We start from the raw sequence: 13,404 nt of genomic DNA on the forward strand, positions 1-13,404 counted from the left end.
TTTGATACGAGTTATATAGTTGGATACTTCCATAGGCATTAAGAAGGACAAAGTCACATGAGAGAACAAAACAATTATCATCTGGTGTACAGATATAAACATGAGTTAGCAGTTTAATCAGAATTGAAAGGATAAAGGAGAAATTTATATGGCAATTGTACAAAAGTAGTACATGGAGAAAATCCGTTCTTAGTTAACAATTTGTGTTTTGTTCATGAAGACTTAACTTCAGCTACAATACTTCTAGTTGCCTTTGGAAAAAATGTGGTACTGATTGCCAGACTTCAGAAGAACTATGGCCTGACAACATTGTAAGAACATTTTAGGAGTAGGAGATGGGAAAATTAAAAGATTTTTTTCACTTTCTCACCTGTAAAAAGACTCAATGATTGCTACCCAAGATAATCCATTCACTGATGTAATGATATGAATTTGTCAAAGAATGAATTTTTATTCTACTTTTTAAGACTTCCCTTTTTTTAAAAAAAATCTACATTTTTGCATATTAGAATGTGTTTGCATACATATAATTATCTGCAAGAGCTAAGACCAACAGGCTTGTGATGAAGTGGTATCTTCTGTTCTTAAATATATCTGCAGATTAATGCACAGTCAATTAATTTGAATTAATTAGTGCAAGTTCAAAATATAGATTTTGTATAGTTCTCATAATACCGAACAAGCTATGTCAAAGAAATAACATTTTACTGTAGAAATAATCAAGATAAACTGTTGTTTTCATTGAAATATTTCAAAGTATCAGTGGATGGAGATGTACAGTAATAGTAATTTCAACTGAGCAACCAAGGCAGTCTATCTTCATACACATTTGGTCAACTAGCATGAATTTTCCTCAATTCCTAAGAGACAAACAAGAAACAGACTTTGGAAGAAAAAGTGGGTGAAAAATGGATGTCCTAGGCTTTTCATGACTGACACTGCAGTGAATCTCCAGGAGAAAAAAATATTTGGATACTAAGTCATATAATTATCACAACAAAGCTACATCTGGAAGTCTTTACTTTGGCCCCTAGGACCACCTACTAAAATTCCAGAATCAAAGTCTTTAAATTATATCACTTTCTGAATATGCATTTCTGATTTATGCTATTTGGACTGTCAAAATTCTACTTTCCAAAGAAATCATCTCAATTCCCGCAAACTGGAGAATGTAATTTCCACCTTCCCTGCTGCATACACATGAACATGCACATCCCTCTCTGAGCCCCATTTCAACAATAATATTGGTATGTCTTTTGTCTCTGGCATGCAAACAGAGCGTGCAGATGGAGGACAGACAAAAGGATTTCTAAATGTGATCATATCCCTGGTGAAGAAATGCACCCAACATGCCTTTCTTCTCCAACCTGTAGGATGGTGGACAAGGTACTTATCCATACATATGGTTTCCAGGTTCTTAGAACACACTGTTTTACCAAATGATCAATTACTGTGTTCATTGAAGAGTATCTCAACAAAGTCTTGCTTGAGGCAATACTGTGGTAATGCCTTCCTGGCCACGGGAGTGCTTCATATAATATGCTTTGGTACTACAGGGCTCTCACTTTGAAGAATACCTTGAAGTTGGTGATTGGAGGAGGGGAAAGCTGAGCATTTCCAGGTATGCAACAGTGCACTTTCATGTTTATGTGCCTTAGTCTTTACTTGGAATTCTATGGCAGAGCACATAGCCCAAGGAGCAGACTCCCCCATCATTTTTTGTATATGCCCAGCTTGTGATGGATGTATATGTATCAGAGCTTCTGCTGTACCTTACCTCATATTTCAATATCAGCAATTATCTCTTCCCATCTCCAGATTTTAGACAGATATTATATTTATACTTACATTATTTTACTTATCCTTTATTTCCTATATTATTAACATTATACCTAAGCTCTTCAAATGCTTGGATCAAATTTTCTTGTCAAAATTATATTTTGATTTATTTCTCCTCAATTTCTTTTTGACGATGAAACAACTGATAATTATAGCCCAACTTGTTACTTTATTTTTTTTTAGAGGATGAGCTGAAGGGATGAGAACAATGTTTATTGAACAAGCTTGGAAACTGCAGAGCAATTTGTGAGCAATGAACTATTTCTTTGTCTTCTGTAAGAAAAAGACGGTTAATTCTGTGTATAGTAGGGGCTATGTTTATTTGTTTGCAAAGCTGGAAGAGCTGTCCTAAATGCTCTTGAGATTGTTTCAGACATTCCTTTTAAAGAGAAAGAGTATCGTGATAATTGAACCAGAAATGAATTGTCTGAGAGTATTAGTCAAGAATGGCTTGACTTGCTCTATTTGCTATGTATTTACATGCCCACCACTTTTAGCTTATTCGTGTATTTAAAGTTATGAATATACTTCCTCTAACTATAAGTTTCAGATTTTAAAATGTACAATACAGAACATATCTACTACAACGTAGGGCCACTTTTGTCATAGCTTGCCTTCTGGCATATTTTATGTCATCTGACCAGAGGTTTTCATGGGTTATTTTGATAATTAATTGAGGCCGGCTCTCAGAATGTATCAGAGAAACGTTTCTTTTTAAAGTTAAATATATCAGTTTGTTCTTTAGAATCAGAAAAATGATTTTTACCATACGGTAGAAAACAAATATTCGTTCGCAGGTGTACCAACTTCAGATTATAGTTTAAAGTTCTATGGTTCCTACACAGACTGCAAGATCGCAGTCTATTGAGCCTTCCCCTAAGGCACACTAGCCGCAGTATGCACAAAAATAGGTCAGGTAACGTCTAGACATTTGACAAATTTGTGAACATTTGGTTATCCTTTTCTATAGCATTGATCATATTAACAATTCTTTCTTTCATCCTCCTTATTTGGTGAAAATCATTAACCTTTGCTGAGAGGCTAGGATAATTTACTGCTTACTAGGCTAACTTTCCATTGCTATTGCCAAGTATTCCTCACATAATTCTCCAGTGTCAAGCACTGCAGTTTTACTACAATAAACACATCCTAGTTAAAGAGTATTTAGATTCCCAAGGGTTCCTTCTGAGTGCTTTGGATTCTAGAATAGCCAAAAAGATTTCTAAAGATGTGCACTAGGAAGCACTATTCACTACTATTCTTCATTCCATTTAACTTTCTTTCACATAGACACAACAAATTCTTCTTTTAGCTAAAGAAATGATGGAGATACAATAGCTCTATCTTTCTTAATTCAAGGAAGTGCCAAGAAGTTGTCTTTTTATGTTTAGATTGAAGTGAGTTCTGATCCTGATTTGTCACTTACTAGTTTCAGTATATAGCCTATGACAATGTTGATTTGTGGAATAGTTTTTATTTAGGTAAAGAATTTGGGCCCATTCAGTTTATAACAATGAATAACTAAAGACAGTAAAGTTCTTTAATTTCAGGACTCTCCAGTAAAGGGATAGATTGGGCCATACCAAAACCAGAATAGGTTAATATTTCTTGCAGTAATTTTTCAAAACACAGTAGTCACTTCCCCTCTCACAATTCCTCTTTGCTTGCCAAGTGCATGAAAGCAGGAGTCTTGGGCATATGGTTTAAAACAAGGATGGACAACTAACTCCCTCTTGTGGTTCCAAGGATAATCTTATTATAGATTTATATTTGAAATCAACAAATGGCCCATTTTGGGTAATTCAAACTGCTTTATAGAGTCTAAACATTAAATAAAACAATATACAGAATGGTGGCAGGCATGCTAAAGTAATCAGAATTCAGATTGCAAAAGGTAGTTTTGGAGAAGTCATCTTTTTTTTTTCTAGGAAAAGGAAGACATCTGACCTACAATCATTTCTTATCCCCAAAAGAATATATCTTCCTAAGAAAAACAAGCGGCAGCTCTGCAAAAGAAATCAAATATTTCCATACCTTAAAATCCTATAAGCTATGATTAAGCTAAGGAATCACATTTTTCAACAATCTTTATTTGCTTAACTAACAGCCAATGGTTATTTTCAGTCCCTTAAAACGTATGTCATCTCCTCTTCCCTATCATTGATCTCATCCTATAAATCATTCAGTTCTTTGGACTTAATGTCCTTATACCAGCTCCCAAGTGTTTTGCTTTTTAATTTTCTTTCCCTTCTTTGCCTTTGTTCACTCTTCTTTTTTTCAGTTGACAGCATACCTCTATTTTGCAAATTGTTAAAGGAAGCTTTGCTTCCATTCACCTTTGCAAAATGTACATTAAAATGCCATCATAAAACACTATTTCACCTCAATAAATCACCAAATAATGATAAAATATGGGCCCTTCATTTAGTAATAAAATATTCTTTAACAGTAAAGTTGTGGATATATTATTTCTCTCTAAAACATAAGCAAAAGTATTTCTCCACAGAACCCACACTCTGATTTAAAAAAACAAACCAAGAGCAGTAAACTTGTGAATCAATTAGATGTGCATTTTTGTTTAAACATTTTAACTCTTAAAATTAAGCAGTTATTTCAGAGTTGCCGGCCAGCCTTATTACTTCATGTCTACCCTATACTGTCATTGCCATGGTTAAATTTCAGGTTGGGATTTACACGAATAATGAAGAAAGGAAATTATTACCCCTTTGCTTTTACATAGAGCAACAGAGATGATTAGGGACTGGAGGCTAAGGCATATGAAGAACGGTTGCAGGAACTGGGTAGTCTATGAAAAGGAGGACGAGGGGAGACATGATAGCAGTATTCCAATATTTCAGGGGCTGCCACAAAGAAGAGGCAGTCGAGCTCTTCTCCAAAGCACCTGAGGGCAGGACAAGAAGCAATGGGTGGAAACTAACCAAGGAGAAAAGCAACCTAGAACTAAGGAGGAATTTCCTGACAGTAGAACAATTAATCAGTGGAACAACTTGCCTCCAGAAGTTGTGAATGCTCCAGCACTGGAAGTTTTTAAAAAGATGTTGGATAACCATTTGTCTGAAGTGGTGTAGGGTTTCCTGCCTAAGCAGGGGGTTGGACTAGAAGATCTCCAAGTTCCCTTCCAACTGTTATTCTATATATACTGTTCCAGATCAGAAACATGCATGTGAACAAAAGCATATCCGAAGCACTGCAAGTAACATTCTGCCCGGAAAACGTGTATGATTTTTGGCACACCTTTCTCTACTGCTTTGAATTTTATGACCCTCAAAGGGCTCATCTTCTCTTTCATGCTTTATTTACTCAAAAGTTGAAAAAAGGCATTTCAGATATTTCAGGACACTTTTAAAAGCTTCTTGCAAGTCAAACTATTTATTTATTTATTTATTTATTTATTTGATTTGCCAATTGTTTACAAGATAATAAGTATAAATGTATACATAGTTGTGAATACATGAAATGGGTACATATAAGAAAAATAAAAGAATAAGAGAAACAATAGGACAGGGACGGTAGGCACGTTGGTGCGCTTATGCACGCCCCCTACAGGCCTCTTAGGAAAGGGGTGAGGTCAATAGTAGACAGTCTAAGGTTAAAGTTTTTGGGGTTTGGGGAAGAAACTACAGAGTCGGGTAGAGTATTCCAGACATTGACCACTCTATTGCTGAAGTCGTATTTCCTGCAATCAAGTTTGGTGCGGTTTACTTTGAGTTTGTATCTATTGTGTGCTCTTGTGTTGTTATGGTTGAAGCTGAAGTATTCATTGACAGGTAGGACATTGCAATGTATGATTTTATATACCATGCTTAAGTCAGACCGAAGACGGCGTAATTCAAGGTTTTCAAGTTCTAGAATTTCAAGTCTGGTGGCATAAGGTATTCTACAACGAGTAGAAGAGTGGAGAACTCTTCTTGTGAAATAAACTAGCCAGAAATCCTTCATGAATTCCTTCTTAAAATATCTTTTTCTTCTGGAATGATATCCTGATCATTCTAATTGCAATTAGACATTGATGGAGTCTATGTTATTCTCTTCCTCTCATTTCACCATTTGTAAAAAGGATAATACAATAATTTTTTTTAGAAGAGATGTATTTCTGAAGCATATGCACTGCATCTTTATTTCCTGAGCCAATTAACAAATAGGAAAAGTCAATCTAAGTTTTTTAACCTAAAATTGATTAAATCAGATTTGTTTAACGTAGTTCTAAAACTCAGTTGAGACAGGGCACTCTGAAGAACATGAATGCAATCTATAGCACAAGTTGATACACATCTATCCATAAATAAGGTAATATAGAACGAACATTGGATTACCCGAATGTTCATTTTCTTCTGTGGTGTAGTAAGTCCCGATAGGATGGGTAATATCAGCTTATGCCATTTGGACTGAGTCTGCTCCAAAATTCAAGCTCTGCCCCTTGCTGTGGCTACTCCCCAGCTTTCGATGAAGCACCAAGGCAGACTGGACGTGATTCTACAGTTGCAAATAAAGAGGACACATATTATTGCACCCTCGCACAAGCCCACCCCAGACCAGATGAACCAGGGTGGGGCTGGACTCACTACACCATAGAACAGGGGTGTCCAACCTTGGCAACTTTAAGCCTGGAGGACTTCAACTCCCAGAATTCCCCAGCCAGCTTTGCTGGCTGGGGAATTCTGGGAGTTGAAGTCCTCCAGGCTTAAAGTTGCCAAGGTTGGACACCCCTGCCATAGAAGAAAATGAACATTCGGGTAATCCAATGTTCATTTTCCTATCTGTGGTTATGTGAGTCTAGATAGGATGGGACATACCAAAGTCATCCAGTCCCAGGGAGGGCAAGAGTCTGGTCTTACTTACATCCGTGTTCATGCACACTCTGCAGGACCCTTCTGCCGAAAGCAGCATCAGCCGCAGCAAAGGCATCAATGCGATAATGGCGAATAAAGGGAGACGGCGGAGACCATGTGGCCACTCTGCAGATCTCCTCAATGGGGGCTTGGGTAGCCCATGCCACTGTTGTGGGCTGCGCTCCTAGTGGAATGTGCTCTCATTCCTTGTGGAACCGGAAGAGCCGAGATGTGATAAGCCTTAGCGATGCAGGCCCGAATCCACCTGCCCACTGTTGTTGGTGACACCTTTAACCCTAAGGAACTGGGTTGGAATGAAACGAACAAAGCCTCCGACTTGCAGAACGGACGAGTCCTCCAGATGTAAGTTTTCAAAGCCCTTCGTACATCTAGAGCAGTGATCCCCAACCTTTTTTACGCCGCGGCCCGGTACCAGCATCAGCTGGGCGCCGCGGCCCGATACCAGCATCAGCTGGGCGCCGCCATCTTTTTTTGATGAAAATGTGCTTCCGGTGAGCTTTCTACCCGGAAAAGCTCACCGGAAGCGCTGGCGCCGCCATCTTTTTGATGAAACGTGCTCCGGTGAGCTTTCTACCCGGAAAAGCTCACCGGAAGCGCTGGCGCCGCCATCTTTTTGATGAAAACGTGCTTCCGGTGAGCTACCTGGAAAAGCTCACGGAGCGCATGCCGCCATCTTTTTGATGAAAATGTGCTTCCGGTGAGCTTTCTACCCGGAAAAGCTCACCGGAAGCACTTTTTCATCAAAAAGATGGCGGCGCCAGCAAGCCAGCAGCCCGGTAGGACTTGTTCTGCGGACCGGTACCGGTCCGCGGACCGGTGGTTGGGGACCCCTGATCTAGAGTGTGCCATGATCGCTCAAGTGAGTGGGAAGGATTAGGGCAAAAATTGGGAAGGACAAGTTCCTGAGCCCTATGAAATCTGGAGTTAACTTTAGGGATAAAGGAAGGATCTAAACGTAACACCACTCTGTCTGTATGGAAGATACACAAGTCATGATCCCTGACAGAAAGAGCGACTAACTCAGAAATCCCCCTAGCCGAGGTGATGGCTACAAGGAATGCCACTTTGAGAGACAGGAGGTGCAAGGTTATTGAAGTAAGTGGTTCAAAGGGTTGAGACATTAATGCCTTCAGGACTTTAGGAAGATCCCAAGTGGGAAATCTATGAACTACCAATGGCCTTATGTTAGAGCTCCTTTTAAGAACTTACAAATGGTCTGATTGTGAGACAGGGAACCCTTTTGATGCAAAAACAAAACTGAAGAAAGAGCTGCTACTTGCTTACGCAAGGTATTAGCAGAGAGTCCCTTAAAAAATCCAGAATGTTGGCCACTGAGGCCGAAATGGGAGAGGTCTTGATTTTTTTTTTTAAACAAATTTTATTAATTTTTAAAGACATACAAAACATAAATACACAGAAACACAAAACATAAAAGCATAAAAAAATCTCTTTTCTGAAAGTTGCTTAGTCCCGGGTTAAAACTCTTGATACAGACACAAATTCAAATTCATATTCATTTTATATACCATTCCATATCTTGTTAGCATTTTCAATTTTCTATATAACTTCTCCTCTCTTTTAAATTTTCTCAATTTTATTTTATTTATCTCCTCTCAGTTCGAATCATAATATTTATTATTCTTTGTCTGTTCTATTTCCAGCTATCCATTTATCTTTCTTCTTTGAAAAAAACTTCTCCTGTACACTAAATGGAGTATGATGCCTTTATCTCTTTCCCCTATATTTATAATACTTAATATAAAACACATAACTTACATTGGGATTCTGTCTGGTACGTTCTAAAATTATACAGTATTATCAAAACCAATACAAATCTATTCATTAATATTGATATTCATTTATATCCTAAACATTTAGCACATTACTTTTCAGTTAATTCACATACTTTTATGGGAGCACCTATTTTCCAGTTATTCCCCCCCCCCCCACATCACATATTATAGATCATTATTTCATTACGATGTTCCCCCTTCTCCTACTTCAAATCTCTCATTTCACAAAAAGTTTCACTAGGATAACATAGTCTAATCATTAATATTAACAATCATTTATATCTTAAACATTTTACCCATTTCAGTTAAATATCATGCCTTTGTGGGAACACTTATGCTTTCCAAAATTATTCCCCCCATCACATATCTTAAATCAGGGGTGGGCAAACTTTTTGGCTCAGGGCCGCATTGACTTTTAAAATTTGACAGACGGGCGGGTCAGCACAAGATTTTTTGGGAATCGCCCCCACCTCCCCCTCTTCTCCTCCTTCCCCTCCCCTCGGAGGCCCCTGAGTCAGGAGTTGCTACCGCCGGTGTGGCTCCAGCGTGGCTCCAGTCCCGCGTTGCCTCGGAAAGGAAAGGCAAAAAGGAAGAGCCGTGGCGGTGCTTTGCAACGGGAGCAGCAGCACTGGAGGCTCAGGCTCAGCGGCTCCTGGTTTTGCCTTTTCCTTCCCAAGGCAACACGGGACTGGAGCCGCACGGAGCTGCGCCGGCGGTAGCAACTCCTGACAGCCCCAGCCGGACACCTGAGCGGAGCCCGGGCGAAACTGCCTGTTGCTGCTGCCGGAGCACCGCCGGGTCGCCCTCAAGCAGCCTGCCCGCCCACCGGGCTTCCTCTGCTGCGTGGCTCGGGGCCAGGCGCGAGCGCCGCAAGTTAAAGGAAGCCGAAAGTTGCTGGGAAGTTGCTCGGGTGCTGGGAGCAGGCTTTTAAAGTGCCGCCCGAGCAAAGTTTAAGCAGCCGCCCGCCCGCCGGGCGGAATCCTTCCTGCTCCTCAGCGGGAAGACGCTCCAGCCTGCAAACTTTGCTTTTGCAAAGTTTAAGCCTGGAAGCCCCGAAACCCAAGCAACTTCCCAGCAACTTTCAGCTTCCTTTTAACTCGCAGGCGCCGTGCCTGGCGGAGGGGAAGCCCGGAGCCTCCTCCAAGCAGTCTGCCTGCCCGCCCGCCAGGCTTCCCCTCTGCCGCGCGGCTGCTGGGCCAGCGCAGCGCCCGCGAGTTAAAAGGAAGCCGAAAGTTGCTGGGAAGTTGCTCGGGTGCTGGGAGCAGGCTTTTAAAGTGCCGCCCGAGCAAAGTTTAAGCCTGGAAGCCCGGAAACCCAAGCAACTTCCCAGCAACTTTCGGCTTCCTTTTAACTCGCAGGCGCTCGTGCCTGGCGGAGGGAAGCCCGGAGCCTCCTCCAAGCAGTCCGCCTGCCCGCCCGCCAGGCTTCCCCTCCACCGCGCGGCTTGGGGCCAGGCGCGGCGCCGCGAGTTAAAAGGAAGCCGAAAGTTGCTGGGAAGTTGCTCGGGTGCTGGGAGCAGGCTTTTAAAGTGCCGCCTGAGCAAAGTTTAAGCCTGGAAGCCCGGAATCCGAGCAACTTCCCAGCAACTTTCGGCTTCGTTTTAACTCGTGGGCGCCGCGCCTTGCCCGAGCCGCACAGCAGCCCGCTCCAAGCAGCCCGCCCGCCCACCGGGCGAGCCTTCCGCTCCTCGGCGGGAAGACGCTCCAGCCTGCAAACTTTGCCTTTGCAAAGCCCTGGAAGCCCGGAAAACCGAGCAACTTCCCAGCAACTTTCGCGTTTTAACTCGTGGGCGCTCGCGCCTTGCCCCGAGCCGCACAGCAGCCCGCTCAAGCAGCCCGCCCTGCCCACGGGCGAAACCCTTCCGCTCCTCGGCGGGAAGACGCTCCAGCCTGCAAACTTTGCCTTTGCAAAGAAAGCCCTGGAAGCCCGGAAAACCGAGCAACTTCCCAGCAACTTTTGACCGTTTTAACTCGCGGGCGCTCGCGCCGGCCCTGAGCTGCACGGCGGAGGGAAGCCCGGAGCACCGCTGGGTCGCCTCCTCCAAGCAGCCCACCTGCCCGCCGGGCTTCCCCTCCGCCGTGCGGTTCGGGGCCAGGCGCAAGCGCCCGTGAGTTAAAACGAAGCAGAAAGTTGCTGGGCACCAAGGCAGGGCAAGGCTCCACCAGCAGCGGCCTAGCTTTAGGTGGCTCCAAGCAGCCCGCCCGCCCGCTGGGTGGAACCCTTCCCGCTCCTCAGCGGGAAGGCGTTCCAGCCTGCAAGCTTTGCCTTTGCAAAGTTTAAGCCTGGAAGCCCGGGAAAAAAGGGGGATCGGCAGGGACTCACCTTCGGAGAGGTCACACTCGAAGGTGATTTCGAACTCCCAGCCGAGGCCTTTGCAAATTTCTTTTCTTTCCTACCCCTAGATCGCTCCGCACTGTTTTGCAGCTTTGGGGGCCACGCGACACAGGGCAATACGCCACGCCCAGCGATTTTTTTTTTTTTCAGGGGCGGGCCGGATTGGACAGACCAACGGGCCGGATGTGGCCCGCGGGCCGTAGTTTGCCCACCCCTGTCTTAAATCATTGTTTCATTACAGTACTCCCCTTTTCTTAACAAAAATTTCACTAGATTATACTAAATATTTTATCGCATTTTAAATTACATATTATTTCCAATTTTCTATGGTTATTTCTAAATACAAATATAGAAATGCAATCTTATGTACCTTTCTAGAATCCCCTTTTCAATAAAATTTATCCATTATCTCTAAAAAACTTTTGCTTCTTTACATCTTGCTCCCCACCATTAAGGCTTCTCATCCCTTCCTTTCTCCCTTGCTTCTTCTTCTCCTTGTCCTCTTTACCCCCTTGTCTCTCCACCTCTCTTTTATTCTGTTTTCCCCCTTTCTGTTGTTTCCTAACATAATATCCCCTTTTCACCTTATTCTTCTCTTTTTTGGATTGTTTTTCCAAGTCTTAAAGTCTTCTTTTCCTTTTTCTCTTTCTTTTTTCCTTCTCCAACCAAAGTTATTTGTTCATCAAAGATGGCTTCTTCTTTGTCCCAGTCATCCTGTTGCTCATTCAGCTTTACATAAGTACAAACCGCCATTTCTAAAAATTGAAAAAGAGTGCCAAGGGCATCTTTCCCTTCTTGCTTTTCTTTTTCATATTTTTGGTATACAAGTTTCAGTCCATCCACAAGTGATGCCATTGTACAGAGAAAAAGTTTTTCCAAACAACCACCCAAGTGCTTTTAATCAGAAATAATTCTCAGAAGTTCCAAAATCACCAAACAATCCAAACAAGCTGTTTCTTTTAAATACTTTCTCCTTCTTCACTTTCTCTTTCTGGGGTTAAAGTTTAGTCACAAAGTTCCCTTTAAGATATATCTTTTAGAAGTCTTATTGATGTTTAGTAACTCTTTAGAGTTCTAGGCAATCTTCTCCTTATTTTCAAATTTTGCTCCAATTTTTTTTTTCCTCTCCCTTCCCACTCACAGCCAAAAATATTTTTTTCCCCCTTTAAATGTTCAGAAATTCTTATCCCTTCAGCATTCAATTACCTCCAATGCAGGTTTTCGGATTTCTCTTATGATTCCATCCGCTGTCACGTTAGGAAGGAGAGTGAAACGAAAAAAAAAAAAACTTTCCCTTTTAGGATATTCGCAGCTTGTAACTCTCACTGGAAACAATGTATCCTTAGCAGCCTTCAAAGTTCCAGGGCACTTTCTCTTGCCTTGTCCCGGTTGAAAGCAACTTTCATAATTCTTCCAACTTTCTCCCTCCTGCACCTGCTTGTCCGGCTGCAGATTTCTTCGTGGCGGCCATTGCTGACCGCCGCTCCTCCGCCTTGGGAAAAGGGGGTTCTGCCGGCTGGGGAGGGGGTCTGCGACACCCCCAAGACCCTGTCCGGATCCCCCCTGTCTTCAGCTGCCTCTACGGGGCAGCTATATCCCCCAGATCCAAACGGATCGGGGGAACCTTGGTGGCGAACGCAGCAGGGATCGCGCAGTATCGTGAATCCCTGCCACTGCCGAAACCTTGCAAACCGGAAGTCCGGAGAGGTCTTGATTTTTAAACACCACTGGCAGAAAGCCTTCCAAGTGGCTTGATAGATCCTGTTAGTGGAAGGTCTTCTGGCTACTAAGATGATCCGGATGGCCTTCTCAGAAATCTTCTGCTTCCTCAGCACACTCCACTCAACCGCCATGCAGTCAGCTGGAACCACTGAGGGTCCAGGGGTGAGATTTCTCCTTGGAGAGACCTTGAGAGGGGGAATCCTCCAAAAGCGGGAGCACGAGAGGTTCACCAGATCTGCGAACCATGGGTGTCTGGGCCAGTATGGAGCCAGCAGTAAGACCTCTGCCTCCTCCTCCAAAATTTTCTGGATTACCGCTGGCAACAACGGAAGAGGAGGGAAGGTATACAGAAGGCCCTGAGGCCAATGGTTCCAGAGGGCATTGGTCCCCTCTGCTCCCTGGTGTGTGTACCTGGTGAAGAACCTGGGAAGTTGGGCATTGGACAGAGAGGCGAACTGGTCCACCACTGGAAATCTGAATATTTGAACCAGCTCCTGAAACAAAAGAGGGGGAATACTCCACTCTGAGGGGTCAATTTTTGCCCTGCTTAGCCAATCAGCTTGCACATTATTCCCCCTGGAGATGTATTCTGCCCTGATTGATAGGAGATTCTTTTCAGCCCAAAGTCCCAGACACTTAGCCTCTAACATTAGAGCTAGAGATCTGATACCCTCTTGTCTATTAATATGTGCCTTGGTGGTGGTATTGTCTATTAAGATAAGAACATGAGAATGATATATGCTGGACCTAAATTGTTTGAGAGCCCACCGAACTGCTCCTAATTCCAACCAATTAATACTCTTCCCTTTCTCTAAGGACCACAGGCCCTGTGCCAATTGCGAGTC

This window comes from Notechis scutatus, chromosome 4 (assembly GCF_049901735.1).
Source record: "Notechis scutatus isolate UNSWTSFEM ecotype Mainland chromosome 4, rNotScu1.2, whole genome shotgun sequence".
NCBI classification, from domain to species: Eukaryota; Metazoa; Chordata; class Lepidosauria; order Squamata; family Elapidae; genus Notechis; species Notechis scutatus.